Here is a 16,550-nt window from a genome sequence, read left to right as displayed (position 1 = left end):
AACAATCAGCAGATAAAGAAATCCCTAACACTTTCTACACACAAAGCATTTTTAAGTGCTCTCAATATACTAGCTCATTTAATCTTCACAGTAACTTTGCAATAAAAGTACTATTATCATCATTGTCCCCATTTTAAGATTTAATACTTTAACAAGGTTTAATACTAAACTAACTGACCATAATAAGTGGAAGAGGTGTGGCTTGGGGAGTCTGTGTTCTTAAACACGATAGCATGGGAAAAGTTTTCAATCAGCAATAATCGCACCTCGGATAAACTTCATTGGCTAAGATACTGCCACTGTACAAAGCTATTAAACGCTATAGCATGTTAGATGGGTGTGCCAACCAATCATTAAGGAAAGGCAAAGGCTATTCTTCTTATTAAAAATATTAGGCTAATAAATGTGACAATTTTATAGATAGAACAGATCCTTTAAAGAATATTAAATTACCAGGGTGCCTGGGTGGCTCACTCAGTTGAGCATCTGCCTTTGACTCAGCATGATCTCAGGGTCCTGGGATCAATCCCCACGTCAGGTTCTGCTCTCAAATAAATAAATAAAAGCTTTTTTAAAAAAAGAATATCAAATTACCAAACTAATGCATTAATAAGAAATTGAATTATCTCTAAAATTATTATCTCAACTTGATTTCCTAAAGACTTTTCTCCAAAACCTGTCATGGAATAAATGTTCCTTATATTGCATGGACTTGAAAAAATAGAAAAGTGAAATATGTTACTATCCCTTTCACATTATGAAATATATTTAGCTTTAGTACTAGAAGTCAAAAAGGTAAAAAAAATTATATAATTCAACTTTCTTTATGAATATTTTGATGAAGACTATAAGGTCTTAAAACAGAATATATCACATTGAAATAATTACCTACTGTGACCTTGTGGGGTTTATTTTAAAAAACAAGCTTGTATAATATAGGAAAACCATTAGCTGAATCCCACGCTTTAGCAGGAAAAATTAAAAACATGTTATTAGGCAACAATCATTAAAAAGTTAAAATGATCACATATTTGTGTATGATTTTATATAAAGAAAGAATTTCCTCAGCATTTAAAACCAGGGAGATGGAAGTCTGAGTGGGTAGAAAATATAGATGGTTCAATCTAATAAAACCAGAATTCAAGATGATGGAGGTTCTCATATACTATGCTAAAGAGTTTGGATTTTGCTCTGGGAGTTAAAGCAGAGCCAATGATGGGCCTATTATAAGTGGGGAAGCCTAGGAAAAGAACAAACAGTCCTCAGTGAGTAGTCAAACCAAACAGGTAACAACTCATGGGACTGGAACAGACCTGCTTACCCAGGAAGGGAAAGGGTTTTTATCCCAAAGAACGGTCAGTATCACAGATTAGGCTAAAGTCAACAGTATTCCAGAGATTAAGATCCAGGCAGTTAAAAAAATTCCTAAAGTAAGTAAATAACTTTGTATTTTACTCTGATTAAATTAAAAGCCTTATATCTACTTTAGATTGGCTGAAAGGAATTAATGAAATGGGGTGCCAGAAAGCAGAAGGGGTATTTAAGAAGACACAAATTCATTGTTCCTGATACCTCAATACTTTGATATATTTTTTAAAAAACAAAAAATAACAAAAAATTTTTTAAATAAAAAAAAACAACTAAACTAAATAGATATGTTGAATCAGAATGCATACTGGACTGAGAGCCAACTATTGATTAGCTAAGCAAATTTCCATAGAGCCACCAGGTTCCTGGAGGCCTGTAGTGCATTTAATCCTCACTGACCATGAAAATAAGTCCATGTTATTTGGTATTATATAAATGTGAAACATAGATTGGAGTCCTTTGGAATGGAAATAATTTTTTCTGATATCCAAACTGGGATTCCATTTCTTGTTCACCAACTTCATTCTCCTTCAAGGGAGAGATAGCAAGATGATACAATGGTTCTTGCCTTCCCTCTTCTGCCTTCACCAGGTATATACACACACACACACAAATACATCACACCAGCAAAATGTTAATAAAATTATGAGTATTCAAACTCTGATTTACTGAAATATTTAGACTTTAGACAAATATTCTCCACATAATGTAAGAAAATTTGGAAATCTTTCTTTCAAATTTAACATAATTATGTCTTTAACTCAATGATAAAGATTTCCCAACAAATATCATCTGTTCTAGAGTAGTATAGTGATCTCTCAACTTTTCCCTCCTCCATTGGTTTATTTCTTTTATTTTTTAAGGATTCATTTATTTATTTGAGAGAGAGAGAGAGTGTGTGGGAAGGGCCAAAGGGAGAGAGAGGAAGCAGACTCCCCACTGAACAGGGAGCACAACAAGGGGCTCAACCTCACCACCCAGAGATCATGATCTGAACCAATATCAAGAGTGGGATGCTTAACCGACTGAGCCACCCAGGCACCCCTCGATTGGTTTATTTCTAATACAAATCACTCTTCCCCCATAAATGGAGATGAATATATGTGTATTAAGAAAGGTCATAAATGAATTTGGAAAAATGTAAATAGGTTTTGTGTTCTTTTTTTTTTAAGATTTTATTTATTTATTTGAGAGAGAGTGAAAACGACTACAGAGGGAAAGGGATCACAGAGGCAGAGGAAGAAGCAGACTTGCCACTGAGTGGAGAGCCTGATTTGGGGCTCCTTCCCAGGACCCTGAAATCATGACCTGAGCCAAAGGCAGACGCTTAACTGACTGAGCCACCCAGGCACCCCTTTTGTGTTCTTTATAATCATTGGTTAAAGTTGCCTAAATTAAAGATGTCACTGGAAGAACCAGCCTCCTGCCCTACCTCTCGCTCATTCCTTTACCTGAGGAATTGGATCAGGGAAATGAATTCTATACCAGGAACCACTGCTTATAGAGATGTATAGTGAGATGAGGGGGATGCCTGACTATTAAATTGACTTTGAATTTCAATTATTTTAATTTCAATTCCAGATGTTTATATAACTAATGAAATACGTAGTTTTGTTATTTGTCATGGAAATCTAATGGAGCTGTTTTCTTTTGCTTCACTAAGATTTAGGATTATTGTCTAGAAAGAAGAGATGGAAACTAAAACTTTGTACATAATAATATAAAGCATTATAGTTATTGTTCACAAAGCTATCTGTATAGATTTTATTATATTCGCCCAAAAAAGGTGCTTCTCTCTTTTAGTGTGGCTTTAGACTGCAATATTTTTTAAATTATTGTTTATCTTTGGGAGGGATAAGTGTGTGTGTGTGTTTATTCTGGTATCCATGGGAGACCTGGTGCCATAGGAAAAATTCAAGAATATATTATTCAAGAACCTTTGGATTGTGACAGGGAATCAACTCAAATTGGCTTAAGTTAAAACAAAAATCTTGGTTTCCATACTGAAAATTTCAGCACTACCAACTTTAATCATGTCTGGATCCAAGAGTCTCAAATGCCATCATTAGAATCAATCTATCTTTATATCTCTGCGCTGCTTTCCCCTTGATTGGCCTTATTTTTATGATTTTATGGTGCCTGATGGAAGCTCAGACTTACTTCATCCTCTCTGCTAGCACTCTTAGAAAAAGCTCCCCAAAACAAAACGTCTTTCTGAGTTGCTCCAGAAAAATTCCTAGGATTACTTTGATTAGAGCAAAGAGTGATTAATCAATCACCATGGCCACACCACAATACCAATTGTCCAGATCTGGGTCATGAGCTCACCTCTGATTGCAGGGGTTGGGCTAGCCCCACCTAAACCACATGGAATGAAAGTGGGTGGAGGTCGATCCCCAAGGAAAGTCAAGACACCATTACAAGAATAAGGATAGTGATACTAGGTATGCAGAAACAACCCAGGTCCACCCAGTAGCCTGCGCTGGTTTCACTTCACACCGGCTGCAAGGCCTGAATGGTAACCAGACTGCAGAAGTCACCACAGACTATTTTCTGTGGGCCCTCCTCCTCGCAAATGCAACTCCCACTTACTGTTGCAATGATCTTACTTTGGACTCCCTATCGAAGGCTTTGGGAAATGCTTTGTGGGATGATTATTGCAGCGCAGGAGTGCTCAGATTAAGAAGAATCCATGGGTAAAACCAATCCACATAGATATCAGCCAATTTTTTTTTTTTTTTGAAAGAGAGAACTAGAGTTTTACTTGGAACAATCCCCAAACCTGCAGCAAAATCCTTAACAGCCATAAACTTTGTGGTGAGGTATTAATGGGAGCAAAGCGACAGATTAATGATGGAAAGTGTGGCCCTCTGGAATCGGCACCATACCACCAAGGAAGACCCAAGTTCCAGGTGGTAAACAGCAGTGAACAGAGCAGTGACCAAAGGTCATGCAAAAAACAAGGCTGAGAGGAGCACATGATATAGACAAGAGCTGCCAAGCTGATGACTCAGGAGTTGACATGGGACAAACCCACTTGTTCTTTTATTTTCCAAATAAACTAGAAGGTGACCCTTAGATGCAGGAGGATGACATTTCAGTTACACAATCATAAAAGCCCAAAAATTAGAAACAACAGCAAAAGGTACAATGTGTTATTATTTTCAGATGGGGAAATGGGGTGGGATGACTATTTCACGGTGACTATTTTAAGCTGTGAAGACATAGCACAATATTGCAAAGTGATTTGGCATTTTAATAGGCCACAATCAAATGCTGATTAAAAATTGGAAGCTTGGACTTCCTTGCATGAAAATTTTCTTCATCTGCTCTTCAGATGTAACTTTCTTATCCTTGCCACCTTCATTCGATATTGTTCTCATCAGTTTTCTATATTGTGCTGGTTAAAACTAGATTGGAGCATAAGGGGCAATTCAAGAACTTGGTGGAAAAGTATAAAAAATGGGGACTTTTTGAACTCAAACATTATAAAAAATTATGAATGTAATCATGAAATAGTCACTTGCTTTCAGCAATGCACAATGTTCTTTATATGCATATGGGTGTGTGTGATAGGGGAAGAGCTTGGGAAATCAATTAAACATATTCTTGACCCTTTGGGAGTTTCTAATAACCTAACACAGATTTAACTGTAAAAGAACATGTATGCAAATGTGTACTATTGAGAATAAGTGATGTACCAGAAAGAGAACAAATGTAGCGAAATTTTTATGTTGCTTTGCAATTATCATTTGAATTTTAGGACAATGGCCTCAGTAAGTGTCTGTTCTTTGTTGCAGCTTAAAGAGCTTATAGGTAATAGGATTATGGTCCTACTTTTATCTGTGTGAACTCCTTCTGGGGCAAATGAAGAGCCAAAGTCTTCTTTTCACCCTCTGGGCCTCTTCCACTGGAGTATCTGTACTGATCATAGGCTCTCCGCTGAACTTTGGACCTGGCTAATGTGAGCAAATAGGACCAAATCAAACTTCCAGAGAAATTGTCGACAATTTCCAGCCGTCATTAATGTTCAGTGCTCCCTTGGATTTTAGCCACGTTCTTACCTTTAATCACTGGACACCCTTAGGATAATGCACCACACCTGGGACTGGGGATAATTTACCACTTGCAGATGGGTTAGCACTGCGGTTCACTTAGAGTTTTGCATTTATTCTGGGTCCCAGAGGCCTTTCTTTTATAGTGCAGTTATATCCACTAAAATTATAACTTCCAAAATTCTGTTCTATTTTATTGCTCTTGCAAAGTATTTATGACCTCTACTGCTTAAGTGGACATTTTTAGAGATTTACTGCTGAAAGCTTTCAGAACTGCACAAAATAGGTGCTGCTGGTGCTGAACTATTAGACTGAGATTCTGTAAGAACTTTTTATAAGATGCCAAGAGAAAGTGTATTCAGGTTTAGTTTCTGATACCTTAAGAGCAAATCATATTGAAATATGGGAAGTTTATTTTGTGGCGCATCACTATCCAGTAGACTTAATACACACCTCATATTGGACAAATTAATGTGTTAATTTTTTTCTCTTATTTTAACATGATTTTAGGTAGCGAGAGATTGAGTTATTTCTTAATATGTTAGGAAACCGATTAGTTAATTGTGCCTTTTTACGTTTTTATGCTTATATTCAAGAGAGACCTCTTTGGCAACTCCTTGTCCACTTTTCATATCAGTTTCCTTCTCTGCTAAGCTATTCAGTGTTCTCATATAGCCTTGGCAGGCAGAATTTCCAGGAAGTGTTACTGGGGAGAGTCCCAGGAAAACATGGGCAAAGAATTCTCTGGGTTGAATTGCCTTTTTCTGCCAGATTGAGGGATTTTGCACAATCTAGACTAGAACACACAAAAGAAAGGAGTATTTGTTTCAACCATACCTAAAGGCCTGGGCTGGGAAGAGGACTGGCTAGAGAAAAGCTGAGCCCTTGTAACACTTTTGTCACCAGAGAAGAAACAACTGGTCATGTCTCATTAGACTCTCAGCATCTCCTGGTCCCCTCATCCTTGTTATGACACTTACATGGGCACAAAAAGCCCCTATTGTACCCTTGTCCTGAATATACAGATGTGTGAGCAAATAAGAATATTAAAAGGGCATGCTTGTTTTTAGGACTCCTGGGGACTACAGGCTATAAAAACTAACATATACAACATGCACACACACATGCACATGCGCGCACACACACACACAGGGCTGGCTATCTATACCAATTTTCAACAAAGCAACTACAGAAATTCCATCTGACAATAATTTCTAAGTAATGCTTTATGTTTTACTGATACTATTGGCTGTGACATGATAAAATTTAATAACAGACCCAATCCAGCTGAGTCACTTGCTGACACTACTAGCCACTCAACTGTCCCAGCTTTAAGACTGAAAATGGCCCTTCCAGATGCTCAGGTCACTCAGAGCCATTTTTCTCAGAGTTGCATGGATTCCCTGCCTTCCCCAGAACCAGAAACAGAAACTTCCAAGCATCACTCATTTAGTCATACTAGGGAGGCTGGGGAGGGGGAAGGAATAGAAGATGAAAGAGACATATTAAACCTATTTGGGCACATGATTTCTCAACTACCCCCATCTCTTCCTCTACATCTCTGCCTCCACCCATACTCCCTCTACTACAGCCACAGTGAATGACTACTTCCCAAACACATTATGCTTCTGCATGCCTCATGCTCTACAAAATACGATTTATTTCAGGCTGAGGAGTACCTAGTTGTCCTTAGGGACTTACTCAAGTGTTAAATCCTCTGTGAAAATGTTCCTGACTCTCCAGGCAGAACTCATCGTTCCTCTTTCCCTGAGCCCCTAGTACTTATATTCATTAACTCAGGGCTCTATTGTAATGTTTCTGGGCCTTTTTCAGTTTCTTCCACCAGACTACAAACTCTTTGAGGTCAACAATCATGTCTTTTTTCATCTTGGTAACCACCTCTCTATTTTCCTGGTCCCAATGTCTAATAAAATGAAGGCTTAGCCCAGAGAAGGTGTTACAGTGTGTTGAGTAAGTTGGTGACTGAAAAATGACTGGAGAACTAAAGTACGGGAAGGATAACGCATCTCTCCAGCACCGAGCCATAAATCTGAATTTGCTTAGTCTGACAATGCTTGGAGGCTGGTTGATCAGAAGTATCCAAAAGATGCCAGGGCTGGTAAGGCCCTCTCTTTTTTCTTATTTTTCTTTTCCTCTTCTTAACTTTAGCTTTAAGTAATGCTGCCTTATTCTAAGTCTATTTTTCCTATATTCTCTATTTTTTCTCCATCCCAGATCTCTGTGCTTTTCCTTCTGTTTTCTCAGCATGTTTAAATTTGCAGACCAGCTGTGGAAGGAAATTGATAGACTCAAATTTCAGGGATTCTAAGAATCTGCTACCTTGAGCCCTCCTGTCCTCAAATACTTGATCCTGCAACGCTGAGCCCAGAGTATACTCTCAATGAATCTCTTTGGAGAAGACAGGATGGATGGAACTCAAACAAGTGGTGCCCAGGAAGAGGCAGTCATGGATCATGGAAATGACCAAAAGAAGTCACTTTTATTTTCAAGTATGTTCCCAAACCACTGTGCCTTAACCCATTTTCTTGTGTGTAAATTATGTGACTAAATAAAAAAATAAAGAATGAAAAAATAACAAATGAGAAATAAATACATTTTAATTTCAAGCTAACAATTTTAGGTATTTACTATGATCCCTGCCACTATTCTAGGTGCTTTACGTATATTATATAATTTAGTTCTTACCACAATACAATGAGGAGATTTAGCCATTTCTCCATTTTGCAGTGAGGGAACTGAGGTAAACAGAAGGGTTAAGTAAGTTGCTTGAGCTCGTGTCATTTGGTAGGTAGTGGAAAATGGTTTCAAATGTCTGCCATCTTAAATCCATGCAGTGCTCCAAATATTAACAGAAAGCTGAATTGTGATACAGTATTATAAAAGCAATGTTAACAGATTAATGTATTATTTATGCATAACTACCTAGGAGCATAACTACCCAGCAACATGTCATAATGTAAGGGTTAAATAAGCTACTGTGATTTTAATTTTAAAGAATAAAATAATTTAAAGCTCATGTATAAATGACCAGCGCTCATAATTTAAAACTCATGCTTCATAGTTTCTCAATTTGGCCAGCCTCTATTTTTCACATTTTATAAATGCTGAAATTAAGGAATAAAAATGCTTGATGAATGGGCACAACTTTTTTTTTTTTTAGGTTAAAATAAAACACCAGAATTTCTGATTCCAGATTTCTCTGTCTTCAGGGTCACAAAACCATGTTGCAGGACATTTGCTTTTATGTTGTTTGACTTCTGTAAAGCTGCTAACATCTTTAATGTATTGAAGAATATGTAAATTCAAATAACTGAGCAGAATTACCAAATGATGCCTGGGGGACTCACTCAGTGTGATTTAAAGGAAGTGACTGAGATGTTCTTAAGAATAATAGCTAAATCAATTATTGAGTGCTTCTTATGTACCAGGAACTGTTCTAAGTTGTATTTATGTGTTAACTCCTTAAACTCTCTGAAAATTCTAAGCAGTACCTGCAACTGTTATTTTTTTAGATGAGGAAACTAAAGCTAAGATAAGTAACTTGCCAAAGTCACAGGGCAAATAAATGAAGAGGTCAGAACCAAGATTGGAATATTGGCAGCATTTGGTCCAATCACTGTACATACTGCTTCACTTATGCTAGATTATCAACTTTTTGTATTTGGAAAAACTTAGCCAGTGTGAAATGTAATTATCAGCCCAACATATTTTGTTAGACAAATGACCAAAGTTGTATCTCAGAATGTGGGGGTCTCTGTTGCCTAGAGTAACAGTCAGTGTTCCAGTATCACTTATTGACAAGCAACCAAAGTTTTATACAGTCTTTCAAGAGATTCTGGATGTTAAAACATGAAGCTTTTGAGTTTTGGTAAAAATAAGAGCTTTAAAATCTAATTTTTTCTTCATTTTAGAGTAAGTCCCAGACCAAGAGACTACAGATATTCTGAGCTATTTTTTTCATCAATGTTATTGCAACTAAGCTGTCCATGGTAAAGTGTACATATTTAGGAAATGTTTTAAGCCAAATTATCATTTCTGTGAAGAATATTCTCAAGTCACACATCTTTATTGGGTACAGAAGGGACGTGGGCTTTAGCACGGTGGCAGTGGGAATGGAACAGCACCATCTATCTGTCAAGTCTTCTCTGGTACCCTAGTAGACACACTTTCCATGATGAAGGGCATCTCCCCCTTCTTTCTTACTTCATTCCCTCTTTCAGCCTCAGCTGGTTATTCATCCTGCTCTGCTCCTGGTCTTTAATCTTGCTCTAGCTAGGTAGGGCAGGTCATCTTTGTTTGTTCAACTCCAAGAAACATTTGAAGCTTTGTGGATCATGGCAGCTAGAGGACTGAAATGGGCATTATTGGAGTGACAGAAAAAGAAGTAGGTCATTTACAGTAAGAATGGGATGAAACCACTTACATTTTTTTCTAACAGTGCAGGACACTTTGATATTTGTGGATGAAAAGAAAGAAAAAAGTTTTAAGCCAAAAAACTAGGTTAGTTAAAATGGATTGGAAAAAAGAAAAAAATATATAGACAGATCATGGGTAAGAAAGAGGAGAAATTCTACAAGAGGATTATTAAATATAGAACCATGGAAAAATGAGAAGAGATGGAAATGAGGATAAGAAGTATAGCAAAGATTTAAGTAAAAAGGGCATATTTCTCAGTCATAGGCATCTAGGTTTAAAAGTTTATTTCCAAGGGTGAGGAGAGCAGGATGACTGAGAACTGAGTGGTATAGAAGGTACCTTCTGTCAGGAAGATCCCATTCTATTCAGTTGCCCGCAGAAGCAAAATTAATGGACTTGCTGCATCTCTGGGACTTTGTCTCTTTTATATCTGTGTGAAAACTAGAAAAAGAAAGAATGTTGGTAACAGCTTCTTGGAACTATATTTTTACTGAGGGTTAAGTAAGCCATTTCTAGGGTCTCATACAGAAACCTGGGTGAAAGGATCTCCTAGGAATTTGGCCAAGAGTAGTTTATGAAGTTCCAGTATATGACAAGGGATCTGTACTATCCCACTTGATTAGACCAATCCAGAAGTTTACCGAAGAGCTTAGCATTTAAAGACCTGTACTGGTATTATCTGACACTATCCTATTGGGGCTTTTACTAGTATCTGATGAATTATAAAATATATTTGATATATGAGTGTACATCTATATAAGTTCATCCTTATATACAAAAAGTCAATTGACCCAGAACATTTTTCTCATCCTGTATTGGTTTATGATACTACCTGTCTTAGCACAAGATGCCATAACAAAATATCATATACAGGGTGACTTAAACAACAGAAATTTATTTTCTCACAGCTCGAGAGGCTGAAAGTCTAAGATCAGGGTACCAAAATGGTTGGGTTCTGATGAGATTCCTCTACCTGCCTTGGAGACAGCCACCATCTCACCATGTATTCACATGGCCTTTCCTCGATGAGAGGGGGAGAGGGAGAGAGAGACAGAAAGACACAGAGAGAGAATGGAAGTTCTCTTATGTCTCTCCTTATAAAGATACCTAATCTCATCATGAGAGCCTCATGACCTCATCAACCCAATACCTTCTTAAGGCTCCCCCTCCTGGAACATCACATTGAAAGTGAGGGCTTCAACATAAAAAAAAAATTTAGGAAACACAATTCAGTCCACAGCACTACCCTTTGGAGTGACCTCTCCACCATATCATGTTCTTAGAACTTACTGAGGTAAGGTGCGGTCGTTATTTACTATTATATTATTTGGAAAGGCAGGACTAAGTAAGGATGTCAGAACAAGGCTTTCTTTTAATCAAGAAATACTCATAGAATAAAAACTACAGGTCGTGACCTTGAAGAGTGAGTTGTGCCATGTCAGTAAGGGTCTAGATGATATCAATATAACCACTTTGTAATTTCTCTCAAAAAGTTTTTCTTTTACTCTGTATCTAGTAGCAATGATTTATATGGAAATTTGTATTTTCTCTCATTTTATTTGGAGCTTCACAATGCAACATCATTGATAAATATTTGAGAACAGCTCTATGATTACTGATAATATTTGATAAGCCAATCAATTAATAGAGTTCCTGTTATAATGAGTTTGATACTATGGACTAAATCCTCCTCAATATCTTTACTGACACTTCGCTCAACATTTCTAATTTTGTATTGTACACTAGAGCAGTCTTATCCACGAAATTGCCTTTTAAAACTTTTTCTCATATCACAGGCTAGATAGCAAACACAGCACTTACATGTGATAACATACCGTTCTATAGTATAAAGAATAAGCCTCCATATGTTTTAGGTATTTGAGACCCATCAGTTAAATTCAATTATTGCTTATTATTCATTGGGTGTTGAATTCCACAAGCCTAAATAAGTATATATAATTCTATTTTGTACATGTATGTGTTTGTAATTAATGATGTGTTTGCACTTATTTGTTAAATTACTGTGCTTTCTCTTTCCCTCTCTTTTATTAAATGGATTATGTGTTTTTGTCACGTGATTTTTTTTTTTGCTAGTGATTTTGGCAGTTTATACAACTAATTTGTTTTTAATATTAATTATTCATAAAGCCTTTACTTATGTTGAACTTATTTCTGTTTTTGCTTAGAGATATTATATAATTTCATCATTTACCATAATTTTATATATATAATCATATCTATATATCCATATATATTCATTTAGTTGAATTTCTATAATCTCTGTAAAAAGGTAAACTTAGGACATTATAAATTGACTCCCTCTCCCATGCTCATACTCCCAGCCCTCTACCAATGTTATGTTGAAATCACCAGAGATTTTAGGTCCAAAAATTTGATCTTGTTTGATTTTTTACATTATGCTTCAACAAATATTTAAACTTAACTAGGATTATTGGTTTCTTTGCTCACCACTTTTTCTGATGGCCTAATATTTCCCACTTCTTGGGCTTCTCTTTCCTGTGTTATAGTTAGGAGTGCTTTTTTAGAGAACAACTGTGGGTGGTAAACTTCCTGAATCATTGGATACCTGAAAATATCATTATTTTATCTCCAATTTGAATATTAGTTTTTTAGGTTTAAATTATTAGTATTTAATATTAGTATTTTAGGTTTAAAACCAGTGTTTTAGTGATAACATTAAAGATAGCTTCATTATCTTCTGGCTCGTAGTGTTGCCTAGATGATTCTTGTCCATTTTTGTTAATAGCCTATTTTTTTCACTCTAAAATCCTGTAGGATTTTTCTTTTTATCTTTGGAATTCTGAAACCTCAGCATGGTGGCCTAGGTATATTTCTATTTTTATACATCTTACTTGGTACTCCATAAGTTCTTTCGGTTGTGCCATTAGATCCAACATTTTCTTCTGTAATTTATGTTATTTCTTTGTCATTTCTCCCATGCCAGCTTCTTTGTTCTTGTTGGAGCTTTTTTTTTTTTTTTTAAGTAGGCTCCATGCCCAGCACAGAGCCCCTTGTGGGCCCTGAACTCCCATGAGATCGAGACCTGAGCTGAGATCAAGAGTCAACCAACTGGGCCACCCAGGTGCCCCTTTCTGGAGCTCTTAATAAATGGATGTTGGAATTTGTTTTCCTCGTTTATTAACTTTTCTCTCATTCTTTCCATTTCTTTGTACTTTAGTGTTGTGTTCTGGAGGATTTCCTTGGCTCCATTCTCAGCTCATGGATTTACTGTCTAGTTGTGCCCATTCTCTACTCAATCCATCTATAGAGCTTTTTTTTTTTTTAATTTTTTATTGTTATGTTAATCACCATACATTACATCATTAGTTTTTGATATAGTGTTCCATGATTCATTGTTTGTGCATAACACCCAGTGCTCCATGCAGAATGTGCCCTCTTTAATACCCATCACCAGGCTAACCCATCCTCCCACCCCCCTCCCCTCTAGAACCCTCAGTTTGTTTTTCAGAGTCCATCGTCTCTCATGGTTCGTCTCCCCCTCCGATTTCCCCCTCTTCATTCTTCCCCTCCTGCTATCTTTTTTTTTTTTTCTTAACATATATTGCATTATTTGTTTCAGAGGTACAGATCTGTGATTCAACAGTCTTGCACAATTCACAGCACTCACCATAGCACATACCCTCCCCAGTGTCTATCACCCAGCCACGCCACCCCTCACTCCAGCAACCCTCAGTTTGTTTCCTGAGATTAAGAATTCCTCATATCAGTGAGGTCATATGATACATGTCTTTCTCTGATTGACTTATTTCGCTCAGCATAACACCCTCCAGTTCCATCCACATTGTGGCAAATGGCAAGATCTCATTCCTTTTGATGGCTGCATAATATTCCATTGTATATATATACCACTTCTTCTTTATCCATTCACCTGTCGATGGACATCTTGGCTCTTTCCACAGTTTGGCTATTGTGGACATTGCTGCTATAAACATTGGGGTGCACGTACCCCTTCAGATCCCTACATTTGTATGTTTGAGGTAAATACCCAGTACTGCAATTGCTGGATCGTATGGTAGCTCTATTTTCAACTTTTTGAGGAACCTCCATACTGTTTTCCAGAGTGGCTGCACCAGCTTGTATTCCCACCAACAGTGTAGGAGGGTTCCCCTTTCTCCACATCCCCGCCAACATCTGTCATTTCCTGACTTGTTAATTTTAGCCATTCTGACTGGTGTGAGGTGGTATCTCATTGAGGTTTTGATTTGGATTTCCCTGATGCCGAGCAATGTTGAGCACTTTTTCTTTTTTTTTTTTTAAGATTTTATTTATTTATTTGAGACAGAGAGCATGAGAGAGAGAGAGCACATGAGAGGGGGGAGGGCCAGAGGGAGAAGCAGACTCCCTGCCGAGCAGGGAGCCCGATGCGGGACTCGATCCAGGGACTCCAGGATCATGACCTGGAGCCGAAGGCAGTCGTTTAACCAACTGAGCCACCCAGGCGCCCGTTGAGCACTTTTTCATGTGTCTGTTGGCCATTTGGATGTCTTCTTTGGAAAAATGTCTGTTCATGTCTTCTGCCCATTTCTTGATTGGATTCTTTGTTCTTTGGGTGTTGAGTTTGATAAGTTCTTTATAGATTTTGGATACTAGCCTTTTATCTGGTATGTCATTTGCAAATATCTTCTCCCATTCTGTCGGTTGTCTTTTGGTTTTGTTGACTGTTTCTTTTGCTATGCAAAGCTTTTTATCTTGATGAAGTCCCAATAGTTCATTTTTGCCCTTGCTTCCCTTGCCTTTGGTGATGTTTCTAGGAAGAAGTTGCTGTGGCTGAACTCGAAGAGGTTGCTACCTGTGTTCTCGTCTAGGATTTTTATGGACTCCTGTCTCACATTTAGGTCTTTCAACCATTTTGAGTCTATTTTTGTGTGTGGTGTAAGGAAATGGTCCAGTTTCATTCTTCTGCATGTGGCTATCCAATTTTCCCAACACTATTTGTTGAAGAGACTGTCTTTTTTCCATTGGACATTCTTTCCTGCTTTGTCAAAGATGAGTTGACCATAGAGTCGAGGGTCCATTTCTGGGCTCTCTATTCTTTTTTTTTTTTTTTTTTTTAAGATTTTATTTATTTATTTGAGAGAGAGAGAATGAGAGAGAGCAAGCACATGAGAGGGGGGAGGGTCAGAGGGAGAAGCAGACTCCCTGCTGAGCAGGGAGCCCGATGCGGGACTTGATCCAGGGACTCCAGGATCATGACCTGAGCCGAAGGCAGTCGCTTAACCAACTGAGCCACCCAGGCGCCCTGGGCTCTCTATTCTGTTCCATTGATCTATGTGTCTGTTTTTGTGCCAGTTCCATACTGTCTTGATGATGACAGCTTTGTAATAGAGCTGGAAGTCTGGAATTGTGACGCCGCCAGCTTTGCTTTTCTTTTTCAACATTCCTCTGGCTATGCGGGGTCTTTTCTGGTTCCATACGAACTTTAGGATTATTTGTTCCATTTCTTTAAAAAAAGTGGATGGTATTTTGATGGGGATTGCATTGAATGTGTAGATTGCTCTAGGTAGCATTGACATCTTCACAATATTTGTTCTTCCAATCCATGAGCATGGAACGTTTGTCCATTTCTTTACGTCGTCCTCAATTTCTTTCATGAGTATTTTATAGTTTTCTGAGTACAGATCCTTTGCCTCTTTGGTTAGATTTATTCCTAGGTATCTTATGGTTTTGGGTGCAATTGTAAATGGGATCGACTCCTTAATTTCTCTTTCTTCTGTCTTGTTGGTGTATAGGAATGCCACTGATTTCTGCACATTGATTTTATATCCTGCCACTTTACTGAATTCCGGTATGAGTTCTAGCAGTTCTGGGGCGGAGTCTTTTGGGTTTTCCACATAAAGTATCAAATCATCTGCAAAGAGTGAGAGTTTGACTTCTTCTTTGCCGATTTAGATGCCTTTGATTTCTTTTTGTTGTCTGATTGCTGTGGCTAGGACTTCCAATACTATGTTGAATAGCAATGGTGATAGTGGACATCCCTGCCGCGTTCCTGACCTTAGGGGGAAAGCTCTCAGTGTTCCTCCATTGAGAATGATATTTGCTGTGGGTTTTTCATAGATGGCTTTTATGATATTGAGGTATGTACCCTCGATCCCTATACTCTGAAGAATTTTGATCAAGAAAGGATGTTGCACTTTGTCAAATGCTTTTTCTGCATCTGTTGAGAGGATCATATGATTCTTGTTCTTTTCTTTTGTTAATGTATTATATCACGTTGATTGATTTGCAGATGTTGAACCAAACTTGCAGCCCAGGGTTAAATCCCACTTGGTCATGGTGAATAATCCTTTTAATGTACTGTTGGATCCTATTGGCTAGTATTTTGGTGAGAATTTTTGCATCCATGTTCATCAAGGATATTGGTCTGTAATTCCCCTTTTTGATGGGGTCTTTGTCTGGTTTTGGAATCAAGGTAATGCTGGCCTCATAAAACAAGTTTGGAAGTTTTCCTTCCATTTCTATTTTTTGGAACAGTTTCAGAAGAATAGGTATTAATTCTGCTTTAAATGTTTCATAGAATTCCCCCGGTAAGCCATCTGGCCCTGGGCTTTTGTTTTTTGGGAGATTTTTGATGACTGCTTCAATTTCCTTAGTGTTTATAGGTCTGTTCAGGTTTTCTATTTCTTCCTGGTTCAGTTTTGGTAGTTGATA

The 16,550-nt window shown here is 37.6% G+C and overlaps 1 long non-coding RNA gene and 1 pseudogene across 5 annotated transcripts in view; one reads left to right on the top strand and one right to left on the bottom strand.

The window, feature by feature from the left end:
- LOC123836583 (uncharacterized) overlaps positions 1 to 16,550 on the top strand; it is a 104,069-nt gene that overhangs the window by 28,224 nt on the left and 59,295 nt on the right. For all 5 annotated transcript variants that reach the window (XR_008505380.2, XR_008505381.2, XR_008505382.2 and 2 more), the window contains exon 3: positions 7,689 to 7,933. This is a non-coding gene — a long non-coding RNA (uncharacterized LOC123836583). The remainder of the gene's footprint in view (positions 1 to 7,688; positions 7,934 to 16,550) is intronic.
- On the bottom strand, positions 231 to 311 carry LOC123837972 (U4 spliceosomal RNA; annotated as a pseudogene).

Source organism: Mirounga angustirostris, unplaced genomic scaffold (assembly GCF_029215605.1).
Source record: "Mirounga angustirostris isolate CCGP_5_RB_7025 unplaced genomic scaffold, mMirAng1.0.hap1 SCAF_8, whole genome shotgun sequence".
NCBI classification, from domain to species: Eukaryota; Metazoa; Chordata; class Mammalia; order Carnivora; family Phocidae; genus Mirounga; species Mirounga angustirostris.
The sequence above is the reverse complement of the archived record's forward strand: the minus strand, read 5'-3'. Positions and strand labels throughout refer to the sequence as shown.